Below are 22,596 nucleotides of genomic sequence, written 5' to 3' on the forward strand. Positions count from 1 at the left end.
AGCGTTAAGACTTAGGGTTAGGTTTAATGGTGAGGATTAAGATTAGGGTTAACGATTAGGGTTAGGGTTAAGAGTTAGTGTTAATGGTCAAGGGTTATGGTTATTTTTAGACATAGCGATGGGGTTAGGAGTTAGGTTTAGGGTCAGTGTTAGGGTTGTGGTAGGATTAAGGTTAGGGTTAGTGGTTTAGAATTAGTGTTAGGGATTAGGTGTTACGGTTATAGCTAGGAGTTAGGGTTAGAATTTTGGGATAGGGTTTGTTCTCAGGGTAAGTGTTATGCATTAACGTTAGGATAAGGGGTTAAAGTTTGGGTTATGGTGAGGTATACATGCTAAGGTGAGCAATAGGATCAGGGTTAGGTGTTATATTCCGGGTCAGAGTTATGGGTTAGGGATAATGTTTATGCTTAGGGCACAAGCCCTGTCTGCACTAGGTGAGGGGGTTAGGGGTCTATAATTGTCACCAGGAGTCCACTCTATCATACACTGCATATGGGCCCCTGGGTTTCATACAGGACACGGTGTCGCAGCCTCCTTTCACGGATGGCATGGGAGGATTGTAGGCTTTCTAAACTCTGAGAAAGCAAGAAGTCTGAGAATTAGATTTAGGGTTAGGATTATGGTTAGGGTTAGGGATGAAGGTTAGTGGTAGGGAGAGGACGTATGGTGAGGGGTTAGGATTAGGGTTAGGGTTAAATGTTAGTGTTAGGTTTAACGGTCACAGTTAGGTTTAGGGTTAAGTTTTAGGGTGAGGGTTAAGGTTAGGGGTTAGTGTTTGGTACAGGCTTGGGTTAAGTGTTAGGTTTAGGGTTAAAGCTTAGGATTAGGGTTAGGGTTATGGGTTAGTGTGAGGTTTAAGGTTAGGGTTAAGGTTAAGGGTTAGGGTTAGGGTTTAGGTTTACTGTTAAGGCTTAGATTTAGTGGTTAGTTTAAGGACACAGGACCTGTTTAATCTATGGTGAGATGGGTGCAGACAGGGTCACCGCGACACCACACCCTCGTACCCAGTGCCTTGGGGCCAGACCTACATGCAGGAGTCAGGCGGAGCCTCATTTCACCCATGGCATGACTGTATTGTAGGCTTGCTTAACTCTGAGAATGGAAGAAGTGTGCGAATTAGGGTTAGAGTTAGGGTTAGTGGTTTGGGTTTAGACTGAGTGTTAGGGGTTAGGGATTAGGGGTTAGGGTTAGTGTTATGGTTCGGTTAGGGTTTAGGGTTAGATTTAGGGTTCGAGTTAGTGTTAGGGTTAGGGTTAAGGGATAGGATTAGGGTTAAGGGTTGGGCTTAAGGTTAGGGTTCAGTGTTAGGGTTAGGGTTACGTTTTTAGGGTAGGATCACTGCTAAGAGTTAGGATGAGAGGTAATGTTTAGGGTTAGGGTTAGGGCTTAGGGATAGGGTTACTGTTACGGGATAGGGTTAGGTTTACGGTTCATGGTTAGGGTTAGCCTTAGGGGTTAGGGTTAGGGGTTAGAATTACAGTTAGGGTTAACTCTAGGCATTAGGGTAAGGGTTAGTATTAATGTTAAGACTTAGGGTTAGGTTTTATTTTTAGGATTCGGTTAAGGATTATGGGTTATGGTTAGTGTTAGGGATTAGGGTTAATGGTCAAGGGTTAGGGTTATTTTTAGGCATCGGTTTAGGGTTAGGGGTTAGGGTTAGTGTTAGCGTTGTTGGTTGGATTAAGGTTAGGTTTAGCAGTTCAGAATTAGGGTTAGGGATTAGGTGTTACTGTTATGGTTAGGAGTTAGGGTTAGACTTATGGGATAGCGGTTGTTCTCAGGGTAAGTGTTATTTACTAACATTAGGCTAAGGGGTTAAAGTTATAGCTTATTCTGAGGTTTACATGTTAAGGTGAGCAATAGGATCAGGGTTAGGTGTTAAGTTCAGGGTCAGGGTTATGGGTGAGGGAGAATGTTTATGCCTAGGGCACGGGCCCTGTTTGCACTTGGCGGGGGGGTTAGGGGCCTAGGATTGTCGCCGGGAACCCAGTCTATTGTACGCTGTGTATGGGCCCCTGGGTTTCATGCAGGACACAGTGTCAGAGCCTCCTTTCACGCATGGCATGGGAGGATTGTAGGCTTTCTAAACTCTGAGAAAGCAAGAAGTCTCAGAAATAGATTTAGGGTTAGGATTATGGTTAGGGTTAGGGATGCAGGTTAGTGTTAGGGTGAGGGCTTAGGGTTAGGGGTTAGGGTGAGGGTAGGGTTAAAGTTTAGTGTTAGGTTTAACGGTTACATTTAGGTTTAGGGTTAAGGTTTGGTTAGGGTTAAGGTTAGGGATTTGGGTTTGGTACAGGGTTTGTTTTATGTGTTAGGTTTAAGGTCAAAGATTAGGATTAGGATTAGGGTTAAGGGTTAGAGTGAGGTTTAACCGTTAGGGTTAAGGTTAAGTGTTAGGGTTGGGGTTAGTTTTAGGGTTAAGGATTCGTGTTAGGTTTAGGGTTAGAGTTAAGTGTTATGGTTAGGGTTAGGGGTTAGCTTTAGGTTAAGTGTTTAGAGTTAGTGTTGGACATTAGGTTCGGGGCTTAGGTTTAGGGTTAGGGCTTAGTGTTAGGGGTTAGATTTAGCAGTTAAAGGGCACAGGACCTGTTTAATCTATGGTGAGAGGGGTGCAAAATGGGTCGCCGTGACACCACACCATTGTACCCTGGGCCTTGGTCCCAGACCTACATGCAGGACTCAGGCAGAGCTTCTTCTCATGCATGGCATGACTGTATTGTAGGCTTGGTTAACTCTGAGAATGCAAGAAGTGTGACAATTAGGGTTAGGTTTAGGGTTAGGGGTTTGCGGTTAGGGGTGAGTGTTCGAGTGAGGGTTAAGCATTAGGGATTAGGATTTAGGGTTAGTGTTAGGGTTAGGAGGAGGTGTTAGGGTTGGGTTAGGTTCAAGGGTTAGATATAGGTTTGGGGTTAGTGTTACGGTTAGGGTTAGGGGTTAGGGTTAAAGTTAGGGTTAAGGGATAGGATTAGGTTTAAGGGTTAGGCTTAGGGTTAGGATTAAGTGTTAGGTTTAGGGTTAATAACTAGGTTTAGGTTCAGGGTATAGGTTAGGTTCAGGGTGAACAGTTAGGGTTAGGGTTATGGGTTAGCGATAGACTTAGGTTTAAGGATGAGGGTCAGGTTTAGGTTTCAGGGTTAGGGTTAGCATTAGGGGTTAGGGTTGGTTTAGGAGTTAGGGTTACTGTTAGGTTTAGGTCTTGGCGTTAGAGTAAGAGTTAGTGTTAGAGTTAAGAATTATGGTTAGGTTTAATTGTTAGGATTAGGATCAGGGTTAACAGTTAGTGTTAGGGTTAGGAGTGAGGGTTAGGGTTAAGGGTTAAGGGTTAGGGTTATTTTTAGGCATAGGTTTAGGGTTAGGGGTCAGGGTTAGTGTTAGGTTTGTTGGTAGGGTTAAGGTTAGGGTTAGCGGTTTAGAATTAGGGTTAGGGATTAGGTGTTACGGCTATGGCTAAGAGTTCGGGTTAGAATTATGGGATAGGGATTAGGGTTAGGGCTTAGATTTAGTGGTTAGTTTATGGGCACAGGACTAGTTTATTCTATGTTGAGATTGGTTCAGATAGGGTCGCCGTGACACCACAGCATTTTACCCTGTGCCTTGGGCCTAGAGCTACATGCACGACTCAGGCGGAGCTCATCTTATGCATGGCATGGCTCTATTGTAGGCTTGCTTAACTCTGAGAACGGAAGAAGTGTGAGAATTAGGGTTAGGGTTAGGGTTAGTGGTTTGGGATTAGAGTGAGTGTTAGGTGTTAGGGATTAGGGGTTAGGGTTATTGTTAGGGTTAGGGGTTAGATGTTAGGGTTGGGTTAGGGGCCAGGGTTAAGTTTAGGGTTGGGGGTAGTGTTAGGGTTAGGGTTATTGTTAAGGGATAGTATTAGGGTTAAAGTTTAGGCTTAGGGTTAGTGTTAAGTGTTAGAGTTAGCATTAAGTGTTAGGTTTAAGTTCAGGGTTAAGTGTTAGTGTGAGGGTTAACGGTTAGGGTTAGGGTTATGGGTTAGGGATAGATTTAGGTTAAAGGGTTAGGGTTAGGTTTATGTTTCAGGGTTAGGGGAAGCATTAAGGGTTAGGGTTAGGATTAGGGCTTAGGTTTACTGTTAGGGTTAGGTCTAGGCGTTAGGGCAAGGATTAGTGTTAGGGATAAGAGTTAGGGTTAAGTTTAATTGTTAGGATTAGGATCAGGATTAAGGGTTAGGTTTAGGGTAGGGGTTAGGGTAGGGTTAGGGGTCAAGTGTTAGAGTTATTTTTAGGCGTAGTGTTATGGTTAGAAGTTAGGGTTAGGGTTAGTGTTAGGGTTGTTAGTAGGGTTAAGGTTATGGTTAGCAGTTTAGAATTAGGGTTACGTATTAGGTGTTACGGTTATGGCTGGGCATTAGGGTTAGAATTAAGGGAAAGGGGTTGTTCTCAGGGTAAGTGTTATGCATTAACGTCAGGATAAGGGGTTAATGTTAGGGTTACAGGGAGGTTTACATGTTAAGGTGAGCAATAGGATCAGGGTTAGGTATTATGTTCAGGGTTAGGGAGATGTGTGAGGGGTATTGTTTATGCTTAGGGCACGGGCCTTGTCTGCACTTGGAGCAGGGGTGAGGATGCTGTGATTGTTGCCAAGAACCCACTGTATCATATGCTGGATATGGGCCCCTGGGTTTCCTGCATGACACTGTGGCATAGCCTCCTTCTTGCATGGCATGGGAAGATTGTAGGCTTTCAAAACTCTTAGAAAGCAAGAAGTCTGAGAATTATATTTAGGGTTAGGATTATGGTTATGGTAAGGGATGAAGGTTAGTGTTAGGGTGAGGGATTAGGGTTAGGGGTTAGGGGTTAGGGGTAGAGTTAGGGTTAAATGTAAGTGTTAGTTTTAACGGTTACAGTTAGGTTTAGGGTTATGATTTAGTGTTAGGGTTAACGATAGGGGTTAGGGTTTCATATAGTGTTAGGGTTAAGTGTTAGGTTTAGGGTTAAAGATTAAGATTAGGGTTAGGGTTAAGGGTTAGGGTGAGGGTTAACCGTTAGGTTTAAGGTTAAGCTTTAGGGTTACTGTTTAGGGTTAGGGTTAAAGGTTCTTGTTAGGTTTAGGGTTAGAGTTAAGTGTTATGGTTATGGTTAGGGTTTAGGTTTAGGTTTAGGATTCACGGTTAGGGTCAAGTTTAGTGGTTATGTTTCGGTTTAGGGTAAGGGTTTAGAGATAGTGCTGGGCGTTAAGGTCTCGGTGTCTGTTTATGGTTAGGGGTTAGGGTTAGTGTTAAGTCTTACTTTTAATGGTTATTTTCAGGAAAGAGAACTTGTTTAATCTATGGTGGGAAGGGTGCATACAAGGTCGCCATGACACCACACCATCATACGCTGGGCCTTGGGCCCAGACCTACATGCAGGACTTAGGTCGAGCCTCTTCTCACGCATGGCAAGGCTGTATTTTAGGATTGGTTAACTCTGAGAATGGAAGAAGTGTTAGAATTAGGTTTAGGGTTAGGGTTAGGGGTTTGGGGTTAGGGGTTACTGTTTGAGTGAAGGTTATGGGTTAGGTATTAGGGGTTAGGGTTAGTGTCAGGGTTAGGGGTTAGGAGTTAGTGTAGGGTTAGGGGCTAGGGTTAGATTTAGGTTGGGGGTTAGTGTTAGGTTTAGGGTTAGGGGTTAGAGTTAGGGTTAGGATTAAGGGATTGGATTACGGTTAAGGGTTAGGTTTAGGGTTAGGGTTAAGGGTTAGGGTTACGGTTAAGTGTTACGGTTAGTGTCAAGTTTAAGGATTAGAGTCAGGGTTAATGTTTAGGTTTAGGGTTATGGGTTAGGGATAGAGTTAGGGTTAAGGATTCGTGTTAGGGTTAGGTTTAGAGATCAGGGTTAGGTTTAGCATTCGGGGTTAGGGTTAGGTTTAGCCGGTAGGTTTATGGTAAGGGTTAGGTCTAGGCTTTCGTGTAAGGGTTAGTGTTAGGGTTAAGAGTTAGGGTTAGGTTTAATTGTTAGGATTAGGATCAGAGATAAGGGTTAGGGTTATGGTTAGGGTTAAGTGTCAAGTGTTAGGGTTATTTTTAGGCGTTGGGTTAGGGTTAGGGTTTAGGATTAGGGTTACTGTTAGTGTTTTTTGTAGGGTTAAGGTTTGGGTTAGCAGTTTAGAGTTAGGGTTAGGGTTTAGGTGTTATGGTTATGGCTAAGCATTAAAGTTAGAATTATGGTATAGGTGTTGTTCTCAGGGTAAGTGTTATGCATTAACGTTATGGAAAGTTGTGATAGTTAGGGTTACGGTGAGGTTTACGTGTTAAGGTGAGCAATAGGATCAGTTTTAGGTGTTAGGTTCAGGGTTAGGATTATGGGTGAGCAGTAGTGTTTATCCTTAGGGCACGGGCCCTGTCTGCACTGGGGAGTCGGGGGGTTAGGGAGCTGGGTTTGTCACTGGGAACTCACTCTATAGTATGCTGGGAATGGGCTCCTGGGTTTCATGTAGGACACTGTAGCAGAGCCTCCTTTCACACATGGCATGGGAGCATTGTAGGCTTTCTAAACTCTGAAAAAGCAAGAAGTCTGAGAATTAGATTTAGAGTTAGCATTATGGTTAGGGTTAGGGATGAAGCTTAGTGTTAGGGTGAGGGCTTAGGGTTAAAGTTTGGTGTTAGGTTTAACGGTTATAGTTAGGTTTAGAGTTAAGTTTTAATGTGAGGGTTAGGGTTAGGGGTTAGGTTTTCGTTCAGGGTAAGGGTTAAGTGATTAGCATTAGGGGTAGGGTTAAGGGTTAGTGTGAGGGTTAACAGTAAGGGTTAATGTTAAGGGTTAGGGTTAGGGTTAAGTGTTCGTGTTACAATTAGTGTTAGTGTTAAGTGTTATGGTTAGGGTTAGGGGTTAGGGGTTAGGGTTAGGATTAAGGGTTAAGGTTAGGTTTATATTTAGGCATAGGGTTATGATTCGGGGTTAGGTTTAGGGTTATTGTTAGGGTTTTTCATACGGTTAAGGTTAGGGTTAGCGCTTTAGAATTAGGGTTAGGGATTAGCTGTTACAGCTATGGCTAGGATTTAGGGTTAGAATTATGGGATAGGGGTTGTTCTCAGGGTACATGTTATGCATTAACGTTAGGATAATTGGTTAAAGGTAAGGTTACCCTGAGGTTTACATTCTAATGGGAGCAATAGGATCAGGCTTAGGTGTTATATTCAGGGTTCTGGTTATGGTTTAGGGGTAGTGTTTATGCTTAGGGTATGGGTCCTGTCTGCACTAGGCGGGGGGGGGGGGTTATGGGGCTGGCATTGTCATCGGGAACCCACTCTATCGTACGCAGGGTATGAGCACCTGGATTTCATGCAGGACACTGGCAGAGCCTCCTTTCACCCATGGCTTGGGAGGATTGTAGGCTTTCTAAACTCTGAGAAAGCAAGAAGTCTGAGAATTAGATTTAGTGTTATGATTATGGTTAGTGTCAGGTAGGCACGTTAGTGTTAGGGTGAGGGCTTAGGTTTAGGGATTAGGTTTAGCATTAGGGTTAAAAGTTAGTGTTATGTTTAACAGTTACAGTTAAGTTTAGGTTTACGGTTAGGGGTTAGGGTTTGGTACAGGGTTAGGCTTAAGTGTTAGGGTTAGGGCTAAAGATTAGGGTTAGGGTTAAGGGCTAGTGTGAGGGTTAACTGTTAGTGTTAAGCTTAAGGGTTTGGGGTAAGGTTTAGGTTTAGGGTTAATGTTTCCTGTTAGGTTTAGGTTTAGAGTTAAGTGCTATGGTTAGGGTTAGGGGTTAGTGTTAGGTTTAGGGTTCATGGTTAGGGTTATGTTTAGAGGTTAGTGTTAGGGGTTAGGTTGAGGGTAAGGTTTTACAGTTAGTGTTGGGCGTTAGGTTCAGGGCTTAGGTTTAGGGTTAGTGGTAGGGTTAGTGTTAGGGCTTAGATTTAACGGTTCATTTAATGGCACAGGACCTGTTTAATCTATGGTGAGAGTGGTGCGGACAGGGTCGCCATGACACAACACCATCGTACCCTGGGCCAAGGGCCCAGACGTACATGCAGAACTCAGGCAGAGCCTGTTCTCACGCATGGCATGGGTATATTGTAGGCTTGATTAACTCTGAAAATGGAAAAAGTTTGAGAATTATCGTTAAAGTTAAGATTAGGGTTTTGGGTTTAGAGATTAGGGTTCGAGTGAGGGTTAGGGGTTAGGGTTAGTGTTAGGGTTAGGGGTTAGGGGTTAGGGTTGAATTAGGGGCTAGGGTTAGGTTTCTTGTTGGGGTTAGTGTTAGGGTTAGCGTTAAGGGTTAGGGTTAGGGTTAGGGTTAACGGATAGGACTAGGGTTAAGGGTTAGGCTTAGGATTAGGGTTAAGGGTTAGGGTTAAGTGTTAGGGTTAGTGTCAGGGTTAAGGGTTAGAGTTAGAGCTATGGGTAAGGGATAGACTTAGGTTTAAGGGTTAGGGTTAGGGGTAGGTTTAGGGTTCAGTGTTAGGGTTAGCATCAGCGGTTACAGTTAGGTTTAGGGGTTAGGGGTACTGTTAGAGTAGGTCTAGGCGTTAGGGTAAAGGTTAATGTTAGGGTTAAGAGTTAAGGTTAGGTTTAATTGTCAGGATTAGGATCAGGGTTTAGGGTTAGCGTTAGGGTTAGGGGTTAGGGTTAGGGTTAAGTGTCAAGTGTTAGGGTTATTTTTAGGCATTAGGTTAGGGTTAGTGGTTTAGGGTTAGGGTTAGTGTTAGGGATGTTGGTAGAGTTAAGGTTATGGTTAGCGGTTTAGAATTAGGGTTAGGGATTAGATGTTATGGTTATGACTAGGAGTTAGGGTTAGAATTATCGGATAATGTTGGTTCTCAGGGAAAGTGTTATGCATTAACATTAGGATAAGGGGTTAAAGTTATTGTTACAATGAGGTCTACGTGTTAAGGTGATCAATAGGATCAGGGTTAGGTTTTATGTAAGGGATAGGGTTATGGGTGAGGGGTAGTGTTTATGCTTAGGACACAGGCCCTCTCTGCTCTAGGATAGGGGCTAAGGGGGCTGCGATTGTCGCTGGGAACCCACTCTATCGTACACTGGGTATGGATCCCTCGCTTTCATGCAGGACACTGTGGCAGAGCATCCTTTCACTCATGGCATGGGAGGATTGTAGGCTGTCAAAACTCTGAGAAAGCAAGAAGTCTGAGAATTAGATTTAGGGTTAGGATTATGGTAAGGGTTAGGGATGAAGTTTAGTCTTAGGATGATGGCTTAGGGTTAGGGGTTAGGGTTAGAGTTAGGGTTAAAAGTTAGAGTTAGGTTTAACAGTTACAGTTAGCTTTAGGGTTAAGGTTTAGGGCTAGGGTTAAGATTAGGGTTTAGGGTTTGGTGCAGGGTTAGGGTTGTTAGGTTTAGGGTTAAAGATTAGGATTAGGGTTAGGGTTAAGGGTTAGTGTGAGGGTTAACAGTTAGGGTTAAGTTTAAGGGTTAGGGTTAGGGGTTAGGGTCAGGGTTAAGTGTTCATGTTAGGTTCAGGGTCAGGATTAAATGTTATAGTTAGGGTTAGGGGTGATGTTTAATGTTAAGGGTTAAGGGTTAGGATTATTTTTAGGCATAGGGTTAGGATTAGGGGTTAGGTTTAGGGTCAGTGTTAGGGTTATTGGTAGGGTTAATTTTAGGGTTAGTGGTTTAGAATTAGGGTTAGGGATTAGGAGTTGCGGTTATGGCTACGAGTTATGGTTAGAATCATGGGATGGGGTTGGTCTCAGGGTAAGTGTTATGCATTAAGATTAGGATAAGGGTTTAAAGTTAGGGTTACGGTGAGGTCTATGTGTTAAGGTGAGCAATAGGATCAAGGTTACGTGTTGTGTTCAGGGTTAGGGTTATGGGTTAGGGGTAGTGTTTATGCTTAGGGCACATGCCCTATCTGCACTAGGCGGGGGGGGGGGAGGTAAGGGGGCTAGAATTGTCGCTGGGAGTCCACTCTATCATACGCTGTGTTTCGGTCCCTGGGTTTCATGCAGGACACAGTGGCAGATCCTCCTTTCACACATGGCATGGGAGGATTGTAGGCTTTCTAAACTCTGAGAAAGCAGGAACTCTGAGAATTAGATTTTGGGTTAGGATTATGGTTAGGATTAGGGATGAAGGTTAGTGTTAGGGTGAGGGATTATGCTTAGCTGTTAAGGGTAGAGTTATGGTTAAAGGTTAGTTTTATGTTTAATGGTTACAGTTAGGGTTAGGGTTACGGTTTAGGGTTAGGGTTAAGGTTAGGTGTTAGGGCTTGGTAGAGGGTTAGGGTTAAAGATTCGGATTAGGGTTAAAGTTAAGGGTTAGTGTGAGGGTTAACGGTTAGGTTTAAGGTTAAGGTTAGGGTTAGGGGTTAGGGTTAGGGTTAGGGATTCGTGTCAGGTTTAGGGTTAGAGTTAAGTGTTATGGTTAGGGTTAGCAGTGAGGGTAGCTTTAAGTGTTAAGGGTTATGGTTATTTTTAGTTGTAGGTTTAGGATAATGGGTTAGGGTGAGTGGTACTGTTAGGGTTTTTGGTAGGATTAAGGTTAGGATTAGCAGATAAGAATTAGGTTTACGGATTAGCTGTTACAGTTATGGCTAGGGTTTAGGGTTAGAACTATGGGATAGGGCTTGTTCTCAGGGTAAGTTTTATGCATTAACGTTAGGGAGAGTACTTAAAGTTAGGGTTACTGTGAGGTTTACATGTTAAGGTGAGGAATAGGATCAGGGTTCGGTGTTATGTTCAGAATTAGGGTTATATGTGAGGGGTAGTTTTTATGCATAGATCTCGGGCCCTGTCTGCACTAGGCCTGGGGGTTAGGGGGCTGCGATTGTCACTGGGAACACCCTCTATCATATGTTGGGTATGGGCTCCTGGGTTTCATTCAGGACACACTGGCAGAGCCTCCTTTAAGGCATTAGATGAGAAGATTGTAGTCTTTCTATACTCTGAGAAAGCAAGAAGTCTGAGAATTAGATTTAGCGTTAGGAGTATGGTTAGGATTAGGGATGAAAGTTAGTGTGAGGGTGAGGGCTTAAGGTTAGGGGTTTGGGTTACAGTTAGGGTTAAAGGTTAGTGTTAGGTTTAACGGTTACAGTTAGGTTTAGGGTTAAGGTTTAAGGTTAAGGTTTAGGGTGAGGCTTAAGATTAGGGGTTACGGTTTGGTACAGGGTAAGGGTTAAATTTTAGGTTTAGGGTTAACGATTAGGATTAGGGTTAGATTTAAGGGTTAGTGTGAGGGTTAATGGTTAGGGTTAAGGTTAAGGGTTAGGGTTAGTAGTTATGGTTAGGGTTAAGGTTTAGTGTTAGTTTTAGTGTTAGAGTTAAATGTTATGGTTAGTGTTAGGTGTTAGGGTTTGGGATAAGGGTCAAGGGTTAGCATTATTTTTAGGTGTAGGGTTAGGATTGGGGTAAAGTTTAGGGTTAGTGTTAGGGTTGTTGTTAGGGTTATGGTTAGGTTTAGCGGTTTAGAATTAGGGTTAGGGATTAGGTGTTACAGTTATGGCTAGGAGTTAGAGTTAGAATTATGGGAAAGGGGTTGTTCTGTGGGTAAGTGTTATTCATTAACGTTAGAATAAGGGGTTAAAGTTAGGGTTACGGTGAGGTTTATGTGTTAAGGTGAGCAATAGGATCTAGGTTAAGTGTTATGTTCAGGGTTAGGGTTATGGGTGAGGGTTAGTGTTTATGCTTAGGGCACGGTCCCTGTCTGCACTAGGCAGGGGTTTAGAGGACTGGGATTGTCTCTGAGAACCCATTCTATCTTGCACTCGGTATGAGCCCCTGGGTTTCATGCAGGACACAATGGCAGAGGCTCCTTTCACGCATGGCATGGGAGGATTGTAGGATTTCTAATCTCTGAGAAAACAAGAATTCTGAGAATTAGATTTAAGGTTAGGATTATGGTTAGGGTTAGGGATGAAGGTTAGTGTTAGGGTGAGGGCTTAGGGTTAGGGGTTAGGGTTAGGGTTCATGGTTAGGGTTATGTTTAGTGGTTAGGGTTATGGTTAAGGGATAGGATTAGGGTTAAGGGTTTGGCTTAGGGCTAGGGTAAAGTGTTAGTGTTAGGGTGGAGGGTTAGGGTTAGACTCAGGGTTAAGTGTTAGCATGAAAGTTAACCATTATGGTTAGGGTTATGTGTTAGGAGTAGTGTTTATGCTTATGGCACGGGATCTGTCTGCACTAGGTGTAGGGGTTACGGGGCTAGTATTCTCAATGGGAACCCACTCTATCGTACGCTGTGTATGGGCCCTGGGTTTCATGCGGGACACAGTTTCAGAGCCTCCTTTCACGCATGGCATGGGAGGATTGTAGGCTTTCTAAACTCTGAGAAAGCAAGAAGTCTCAGAAATAGATTTAGGGTTAGGATTATGGTTAGGGTTAGTGATGCAGGTTAGTGTTAGGGTGAGGGATTAGGGTTAGGCGTTAGGGTTAAAGGTTAGTGTTAGGTTTAACGGTTACAGTTAGGTTTAGACTGAGTGTCATCGTTAAGGGTTAGGGTTTGGTATGGGGTAAGGCTTAAGTGTTAGGTTTAGGGTTAAAGATTAGGATTAGGATAAGGTTTAATGGTTAGTATGAGGATTAACGGTTAGGGTTAAGGTTAAGTGTTAGGGGTTAGGGTTAAGGGTTCGAGTTATGTTTAGGTTTAGAGTTAAGGGTAATGGTTAGGGTTGGGGATTAGGGTTAGGTTTAGGGTTCAATTTTAGGGTTACGTTCTGGGGGTTAGGATTAGCTTTAAGCAATAGGATTAGGGTAGAGGTTTAGGCTCTGGCTAGGGTAAAGGGTTAGTGTTAGAGTTGAGGGTTAGTGTTAGGGTCAGGGTTAAGGGTTAGGGTGAGGGTTACTGGTTAGGGTTAAAGCTATGGGTTAGGGGTAGTGTTTATGCTTAGGGCACGGGCCCTGTCAGCACTAGGTGGGAGGAGGGGTTAGGGGGCTGGAATTGTCACCGGGAACCCACTCTATCGTACGTTGTGTGTGGGCCCCTGGGTTTCATGCAGGACACAGTGGCAGAGAATCCTTTCACGCATGGCATGGGAGGATTGTAGGCTTTCTAATCTCTGAGAAAGGAAGAAGTCTGAGAATTAGATTTAGGTTTGGGATTATGGTTAGTGTTAGGGATGAAGGTTAGTGTTAGTGTGAGGGCTTACAGGTAGGGGTTAGTGTTAGGGTCAGGGTTCAAGTTTAGTGTTAGGTTTAATGGTTACAGTTAGATTTATTGTTAAGTTTTAGTGTTAGGGTTAAGGTTAGGGGTTAGGTTTTGGTACAGGGTAAGGGTTAAGTGTTAGGTTTAGGGTTAAATATTAGGATTAGGGTTAGGATTAAGGGTTAGTGTGAGGGTTAACGGTTAGGGTTAAGGTCAAATGGTAGGGTTAGGGGTAAAGTTTAGTGTTAGGGTTAAGGGGTAGGATTAGGGTTAAGGGTTAGTGTTAGGGTTACGTGTTGGCGTTAGGGTTAAGGGTTAGGGTTAGGGTTACGGGATAGGGTTAGGGTTAGGGTTAGGTTTAGGGATCAGGGTTAAGTTTAGCATTAGGGGTTTGGGTTAGTATTAGGATTAGGTCTAGGCGTTAGGGTAAGGGTTACTGTTAGGGTTAAGTGGCTTAGGTTTAATTTCTAGGATTAGGATCAGGGTTAAGGGTTAGTGTTAGGGGTTACAGTTAGTGTTAAGAGTCAAAGGTTAGGGTAATTTTTAGGCGTAGGTTTACGGTTAGGGTTTAGGATTAAGGTTAGTGTTAGGGTTTTTGGTAGGATTAAGGTTAGGTTTAGCGGTTTAGAATTAGGGTTAGGGATTAGGTTTTATGGTTATGACTAGCAGTTAGGGTTAGGATTATGGGATAGGATTTGTTTTCAAGGTAAGTGTTATGCATTAATGTTATCATAACGGGTTACAGATAGGATTACTGTGACATTTACGTGTTAAGGTGAGCAATGGGATCAGGTTAGGTGTTATGTTCAGGGTTAGCGTTATGGGTGAGGGGTAGTGTTTATGCTTAGCACATGGGCCTTGCCTGCACTAGGAAGGAGGCTTAGGGTGCTGGGATTATCACCGGGAACCCACTGTATCATACACTGTGTAACCGTAAACTAAACCCTTACCCTAACGCCCAACACTAACTCTAAACTCTTACCCTAAACCTAACCCCTAACCCTAACCTTAACACTTAACTCTAATCCTAAACCTAACACTAACACTTAACCCTAATCCCTAACCCTAAGACTTAAACCTAATCATAATCCTAACCATTAAACCTAACCCTAAAACTAACCCTTACCCTAATGCCTAGACATAAACCTAACACTAACCTAACACCTAACACTAACACTAACCCCCTAATGCTAAACCTAACCCCGAAACCTAAACCTAACCCTATCCCTAACCCCTAAGCCTAACCCTAACCATTGATGCTGACCCTAACCCTTAACATTAACCCTAACCCTAAACCTTAACCCTGACACTAACACTGAACCCTAACCATAAGCCCAACGCTTAACCCTAATCCTATCCCTTAATCCTAACCCCTAACCCTAACACTAACCCTAACATGTAATCCCTAACCCCTAACCCACACTCTAACGCTAACCCCTAACCCCTAACCCCAATTCCCTAACTCTACCATAACCCTAATTCTCATACTTCCTCCATTCTCAGAGTTAAGCAAGCCTACAATACAGCCATGCCATGTGTGAGATGAGGTTCCACTTGAGTCCTGCATGTAGGTCTGGGTCCCAGGCCCAGGATACGATGGTGTGGCGTTGGGGTGACCCTGTCCGCACCCCTCTCACCCCTCTCATAGATTAAACAGGTCTTGTGCCCTTAAACTAACCACTAAATCTAAGCCCTAACACTAACCCTAACCCTAAAACCTAATCCTAAACCTACGCCTAAAAATAACCCTAACCATTAACACTTAACCCTAATCCTAACTCCTAACAATAACCATAACACTTAACTCTAACTCTAAAGCTAACACGAATGCTTAACCCTAACATTAACCCCTAACTCTACTCCTTAACCTTAACCCTACTGTTAACCCTCACACTAACACTTAATCCTAATCCTAATCCTAATCTTTAACCCTAAACCTAACACTTAAACGTAACCCTGTACCAAACGCAACCCCTAACCCTAAACCTTAACACGAAATCTAACTGTAACTGGTCAACGTAACACTAACTTTTAACCCTAACCCTAACCCTAACCCTAATCTTTAACCCTAAACCTAACACTTAAACGTAACCCTGTACCAAAAGCAACCCCTAACCCTAAACCTTAACACGAAACCTAACTGTAATGGTCAACGTAACACTAACTTTTAACCCTAACTGTAACCCTATCCCCTAAACCTAAGCCCTCACCCTAACACTAAACTTCATCCCTAACACTAACCATAATCCTAACCTTAAATCTAATTCTCAGACTTCTTGCTTTCTCAGAGTTTAGAAAGCCTCCCATGCCATGCATGAAAGGAGGCTCTGCCCCTGTGTCCTGCAGGAAACCAAAGGACCCATATTCAGCGTACGATGCAGTGGGTTCCCAGCGACAATCCCAGCCTCCGAACCCCCCACCTAGTGAAGACACGGCCTGTGCCCTAAGCATCAACTCTTCCCCTAACCCATTACCCTAACCCTGAACATAACACCTAACCCTGATCCCATTGCTCACCTTAACACATAAACCCCACTGTAACCCTAACTTTAACCCCTTATCCTAATGTTAATGCATAACAGTTAGCCTGAGACAACCCCTATCCCATAATTCTAACCCTAACACCTAGCCATAACTGTAACGCTTAATCTCTAACCCTAATTCTAAACCATAACACTAACCTTAACCCTACCAAAAACCCTAACAATAACCCTAACCGTAACCCCTAAACCTAACCCTACACCTAAAAAAAACCCTAACCCTTAACTCTAACGCCTAACCCTAACCATAACACTTAACTCTCACCCTAAACCTAACATGAACCCTTAACCCTAACCATAAACCTTCACCCCAACCCTAAACCTTATCCCTAACCCTTAACCCTGATCCTAATCCTAATAATTAAACCTAACCCTAACTCTTAACCCTAACACTAACCCTTACCCTAACGCCTAGAACTAACACTAACAATAAACCTAACCCCTAACCATAACCCCTAATGCTAACAATAACCCTGAACCCCAAACCTAACCCTAACCCTAACTCTTAACCCAAACTCTATTCTTAACCAGTAACACTAACCCTAAAGGTTAACCTTCACCCTAACACTTAACCCTCACCCTAACCTTAATTCTTAACCCTAACACTTAAACCAAACTCTAAGCATAACCCTTAACCCTAATCCTATCCCTTAACCCTTAACCTAACCCTAACCCCTACCCTAACCCTAACCCCTAACCCTAAACCTAACACTACCCCAACCCTAAACCTAACCATAGCTGCTTACCCAACCCTAACACCTAACCCATAAGGCTAACCCTTACACTAACCACTAATCTCTAACCCCTACCACTCACTCTAACCCCAAACCCATAACCCTAACTCTAACCCTAACCCTAATTCTCACAGTTCTTCCAGTCTCAGAGTTAAGCAAGCCCACAATACAGCCATGCCATACGAGAGATGAGGCTCTGCCTGAGTCTCGCATGTATGTGTGGGCCCAAGGGCCCAGGCACGATGGTGTGGTGTCGCGGCTACCCTGTATTCCACCTCTGACCATAGATTACACAAGTCTTGTGCCCTTAAACTAACTGCTACATCTAAGCCCTAACACTAACCCTAACCCCTTACACTAAACATAAGCCCTGACCCTAATGCCCAACACTAACTCTAAATCCTTACCATAAACCTAACCCCTAACCCTAACTCTCAACCCTAAAAGTAACCCTAATCAGGAACTGTAAACCTAACCCTAACCCCTAACCCTAACCATAACACTTAACTCTAACCCTAAACCTAACACAAACCCTTAACCCTAAACCTAAATCCTATCCCTAAGCCTTAACCTTGACACTAACTGTTAACCCTCACATGAACCCTTAAAACTAACCCTAATCCTAATCCTTAACCCTAAACCTAACACTTAACCCTAACGTTGTACCAAACCCTAACACCTAACCTTAAGCCTAACCCTAAAAGTAACCCTAAACTTAACTGTAACGATAAAACCTTACACTAAACTTTAACCCTAACCCCAAACCTAACCCCTAGACCTAAGCTCTCACCCTAACACTAACTTTCATCCCTAATCCTAACCATCATCCTAACCCTGAATCTAATTCTCAGACTTCTTGCTTTCTCAGAGTTTAGAAAGCCTACAATCCTCCCATGCCATGCGTGAAAGGGGGCTTTGCCACTGGGTATTGCATGAAACCCAGGGGCTCATACCCAGCATACCATAGATTGGGTTCCTGGCGACTATTCCCGGCCCCTAACACCCCAGCCTAGTGCAGACAGGTCCTGTGCCCTAAGCATAAACACTACCCGTCACCCATAACCCTTACCCTGAACATAACACCGAACCCTGATCCTATTGGTCATCTTAACATGTAAATCTCACCATAACCCTAACTTTTACCCCTTATGCTAACGTTAATGCATAACACTTACCCTGAGAACAACCCCTGTCCCATAATTCTAACCTTAGCTCCTAGCAATAGCTCTAACACCTAATCCCTAACCCTAATTATAAAGTGCTAAACCTAACGTTAACCCTACCAACAACCCTAATACTAACCCTAACCCTAAACCCCAATCCTAACCCTATGCCTAAAAATAACCCTAACACTTAAACCTTAAAACTAACCCCTAACCGTAAATATAGCACTTAACTCTAACCCTAAACCCAACACGAACACTTAACCCTAACCTTAACCCCTAACCCTAACGCTTAACCTTAACCCTAACCGTTAACCCTCACACTATCCCTTAATCCTAACCCTAATCCTAATTTTTAACCCTAAACCTAACACTTAACCCTATCCCTGTACCAAACCCTAACCCCTAAACTTAACCCTAACACTAAACCTTAACCCTAAACCTAACTGTAACTATTAAACCTAACACTAACCTTTAATCCTAACTCTAACCCTAACCCCTAACACTAAGCCCTCACCCTAACACTAACCTTGATTCGTAACCATAACCATAATCCTAACCCTAAATCTAATTCTCACACTTCATGCTCTCTCAGTTTAGAAAGCCTACAATCCTCCCATGCCATGCGTGAAAAGAGGCTCTGCCACTGTGTCCTGCATAAAACCCAGGGGCCCATATCCAGGGTACAATAGAGTGCATTCCCAGTGAGAGTCACAGCTCCCAAACTTCCCAGCCTAGAAAAGACAGGGCCCGTGCCCTAAGCATAAACACTACCCCGCACCCATAAACCTAACCCTGGACATAACACCTAATCCTGATCCTATTGCTCACCTTAACATGTAAACCTCACTGTATCCCTAACTTTAACCCCTTATCCTAACGTTAATGCATAACACTTTCCCACAGAACAACCATTATCCCTTAATTCTAACCCTAATCACCAGCCATAGACGTAACACCTAATAGGTAACCCTAATTCTAAACCACTAACCCTAACCTTAACCCTGCCAACAACCCTAACACTAACCCTAATCCTAACTGCTAACCATAACCCTGTGCCTAAAAATAACACTAATCCTTGACCTTAACCTTAACCCTAACCCCTAACCCTAAACCTAACCCTTAACCCTGATCCTAGTCCTAACAATTAAACCTAACCCTAACTCATAACCCTAACACTAACCCTTATCCTAACGCCTAGACTTAACGCTAACAGTAACCCTAACCCCTAACCCTAACACTAAGTCCTATGGTAACCCTAACCCTGAACCCTAAACCTAACCCTAACTCTTGACCCTAACTCTATCCCTAACCAATAACCCTAACCCTGACCGTTAACCTGCATCCTAATGGTTAACCCTGACCTAACACTAAAACTTAACCCTAACCCTAACACTTAACTCTAACTCGAACCGTAACCCTTAACCCTAATCCTATCCCTTAACCCTAACCCTAATCCTAACACCTAACGCTAACCCTAACACTAACCCCAAACCTAAACCTAACCCTAGCCCCTAATCCAACACTAACACCTATCCGTTAACCATAACATTAACCCTAACCCCTAAAACCTAACCCCTAACCCTCACTCAAACCCTAAGCCCAAATCACAAACCCCTAACCCAAAACCTAACTCTAATTATCACATTTCTTCCTTTCTCAGAGTCAAAGCAGCCCAAAATCAGCCATGCCATGCTTGAGATGAGGCTCCCCATGAGTCCTGCATGGAGATGAGAGCCCAAGGCCCAGGGTACAACGGTGTGGTGTCGCAGCAACCCTCTCTGCACCCCCTTCACCATATATTAAACACATCCTGTGCCTTTAAACTAACCTCTAAATCTAAGCCCTAACACTAACCCTAACCCCTGAACCTAACCCTAAGCCGTGACCGTAACGCCCAACACTAACTCTAAACCCTTACTCTAAACATAACCCCTAACCCTAACCTTAACCCTAACCCCTAAACATAACTGTAACCATGAATCTTAAATATAAGCCTAACCCCTAACCATAACCATAACACTTAACTGTAACCCTAAACCTAACATGAACCCTTAACCCTAACCCTAATGCTTAACCTTAAACCTAACCATTAACCCTCACACTAACCCTTAAACCTAACCCTAATCCTAATCCTAATATTTTACCCTAAACCTATCACTTAATCCTAACCCTGTACCAAACCCTAACCTCTAACCTTAACCCTCCCCTAAAGCATAACCCTAAACCTAACTGTAACTGATAAACCTAACACTAACCTTTAACCCTAAACTTAACCCTAACCCCTAACACTAAGCCCTTACCTTAACACTAAACTTCATCCCTAACCCTAATCATACTCCTAACGCTAAATATAATTCTCAAACTTCTTGCTCTCTCAGAGTTTAGAAAGCATACATTCCTAATATGCCATGCGTGAAAGGAGGCTCTGCCACTGTGTCTGGCATGAAACCCAGGGGTCCATACTCAGCATACGATAGAGTGGGTTCCCGGCAACAATTGCAGCCGAACCCCAACGCCTAGTGCAGAAAGGTCCTGTGCCCTAAGCGTAAACACTACCCCTCACCCATAACCCTAACCCTAAACATAACACCTAACCCTGATCCTAATGCTCACCTTATAACATATACCTCACCGTAACCCTAACTTTTTTGCCTTATCCTAACGCTAATGCATAACACTTACCCTGAGAACAACCCCTATCCCTTAATTCTAACACTAACTCCTAGCCATAACCATAACACCTAATTTCTAAAGCTAATTCTAACCCCCTAACCCTAACCTTAAACCTACCAAAAAAACCTAACACTAACCCTAACCCCTAACCCTAAACCTACGCCTAAAAATAACCCTAACCCTTGACCCTTAACCCTAACCCTAACCCTAAATCTTAACCCTGATCCTAATCCTAACAATTAAACCTAACCCTAATTCTTAACCCTAACACTAACACTTGCCTTAACACCTAGACCTAACCCTAACAGTAACCCTAGCATCTAACCCTAACCCTAATCCTAATACTTAAATCTAACTCTATCCCTAACCCATAACCATAACCCTAACCATTAACCCTCACACTAACCTTTAACCGTGACCCTAACCCTAACCACTAACCCTAACCCTTAACACTAACCCTAAACCCTAACCCTAACCTGTAACCCTAATCCTATCCCTTAACCCGAGCCCAAACCGTAACCCCTATCCCTAACAATACGGCTAAAATTAACCCTAACCCTTGATCCTTAACCCTAATCCCTACCCCTTACCTTAACCCTTAACCCTAATCCTAATCCTAAGCATTAAACCTATCCCTATTTCTTAACCCTAACCCTAACCCTTACACTAACTCCTAGGTTTAACTCTAACACTTAACTAACACCTAGCCCTAACCCTAACCCCTAATGCTAATCCTAACCCTGAACCCTAATCCTAACCATAACCTTTAACACTAACCCGATCCATAATCCCTAACCCTGACCCTAACCATTAACCCACACCCTAACACTTAACCTTGAACCTAACCCTTAACCTTAACCATAACCCTAACACTTAACCTTAATCCTAATCCCAACCCTTAACCCTAATCCTATCCCTTGACCTTAAGCCTAACCCTAACCTCTAACACTAATCCTAACACTAACGCCAACCTTAAACCTCACCCTAGCCCCTAACCAAACCCTAACACATAACCCCTAACCCTAACACTAACCCTAACCCCCTAATCCCTAAACCCTAACCCTCACTCTAACCTTAACCCCTAACCCTAAGCCCCTAACCAGAACCCTAACCCTAATTCTCACACTTCTTCCATTCTCAGACTTAAACAAGCCTACAATACAGCCATGCCATGCCTGAGATGAGGCTCCACCTGAGTCCTGGGTGTAAGTCTGGGCCTAAGACACAGGGTACGATGGTGTGGTGTCATGGCAACCCTGTCTGCACCACTCTCAACATAGATTAAACAGGTCCTGTGCCCTTAAACTAACAGCTAAATCTAAGCCCTAACACTAACTCTAACCGCTAACCCTAAAATGAAGCCTTGACCATAACGTCCAACACTAACTCTAAACCCTTACCCTAAACCTAACCCCTAATCTTAACACTAACGCCTAAACATAACCCTAACCAGGGACCCTAAACCTCACCCTAACCCCTAACCATAACCGTAACACTTTAACCCTAAACCTAACACGAACCCATAACCATAACCCTAACCCAAACCCTAACACTTAATCTTAACACTAACCGTTAACCCTCACATTAACCTTTAACCCTAACCTTAATCGTAATCTTTAACCCTAAACCTAACACTTAAGCCTAACCCTGCAACAAACCCTAAACCCTAACCTTAACCCTAACCCTAAAGCTAACGGTAACCGTTAAACTTAACACTAACCTTTAACCCTAACCCTAACCATAAGCCCTCACCCTAACACTAACCTTCATCCCTAATCCTACCCATAATCCTAACACTATATCTAATTCTCAGACTTCTTGCTTTCTCAGAGTTTAGAAAGCCTGCAATCCTCCCATGCCATGCGTGAAAAGATGCTCTGCCACTGTGTCCTGCATGAAACCCAGGGGCCCATACACAGTGTGTTCCCTGTGACAATCCCAGCCCCCTAACCTGCCCCCCCCACCTAGTGCAGATAAGGCCCATGCACTAAGCATAAACACTACCCCTAACCCCTAACCCTAACCCTGAACCTAAAACTTAACCCTGAACCTATCGCTCACTGTAACACGTAAACCTCACCGTAACCCTAACTTTAACCTCTTATCTTAATGTTACTGCCTAACACCCTGAGAACAAGCCCTATTGCATAATTCTAACCCTAACGCCTAGCCATAACCATAAAACCTAATCCCTAATTCTAAACCACTCACCCTAACCTTAACCCTACTAACAGCCATAATACTAACACTAACACTTACCCCTAAACCTAAACCTATGCCTAAAAATAACCCTAACAGTTGATCTTTGTCCATAACCCCTAACCTTAACCCTAACCCTTAACCCTAATCCTAATCCTAACCATTAAACATAACCCTCATTCTTAACCCTAACCCTAACATTTACCCTAATGCCTAGACCTAACCTTAACACTAAGCTAACACCTAA

Source organism: Eulemur rufifrons, unplaced genomic scaffold (genome assembly GCF_041146395.1).
Source record: "Eulemur rufifrons isolate Redbay unplaced genomic scaffold, OSU_ERuf_1 scaffold_44, whole genome shotgun sequence".
Classification (NCBI taxonomy): Eukaryota; Metazoa; Chordata; class Mammalia; order Primates; family Lemuridae; genus Eulemur; species Eulemur rufifrons.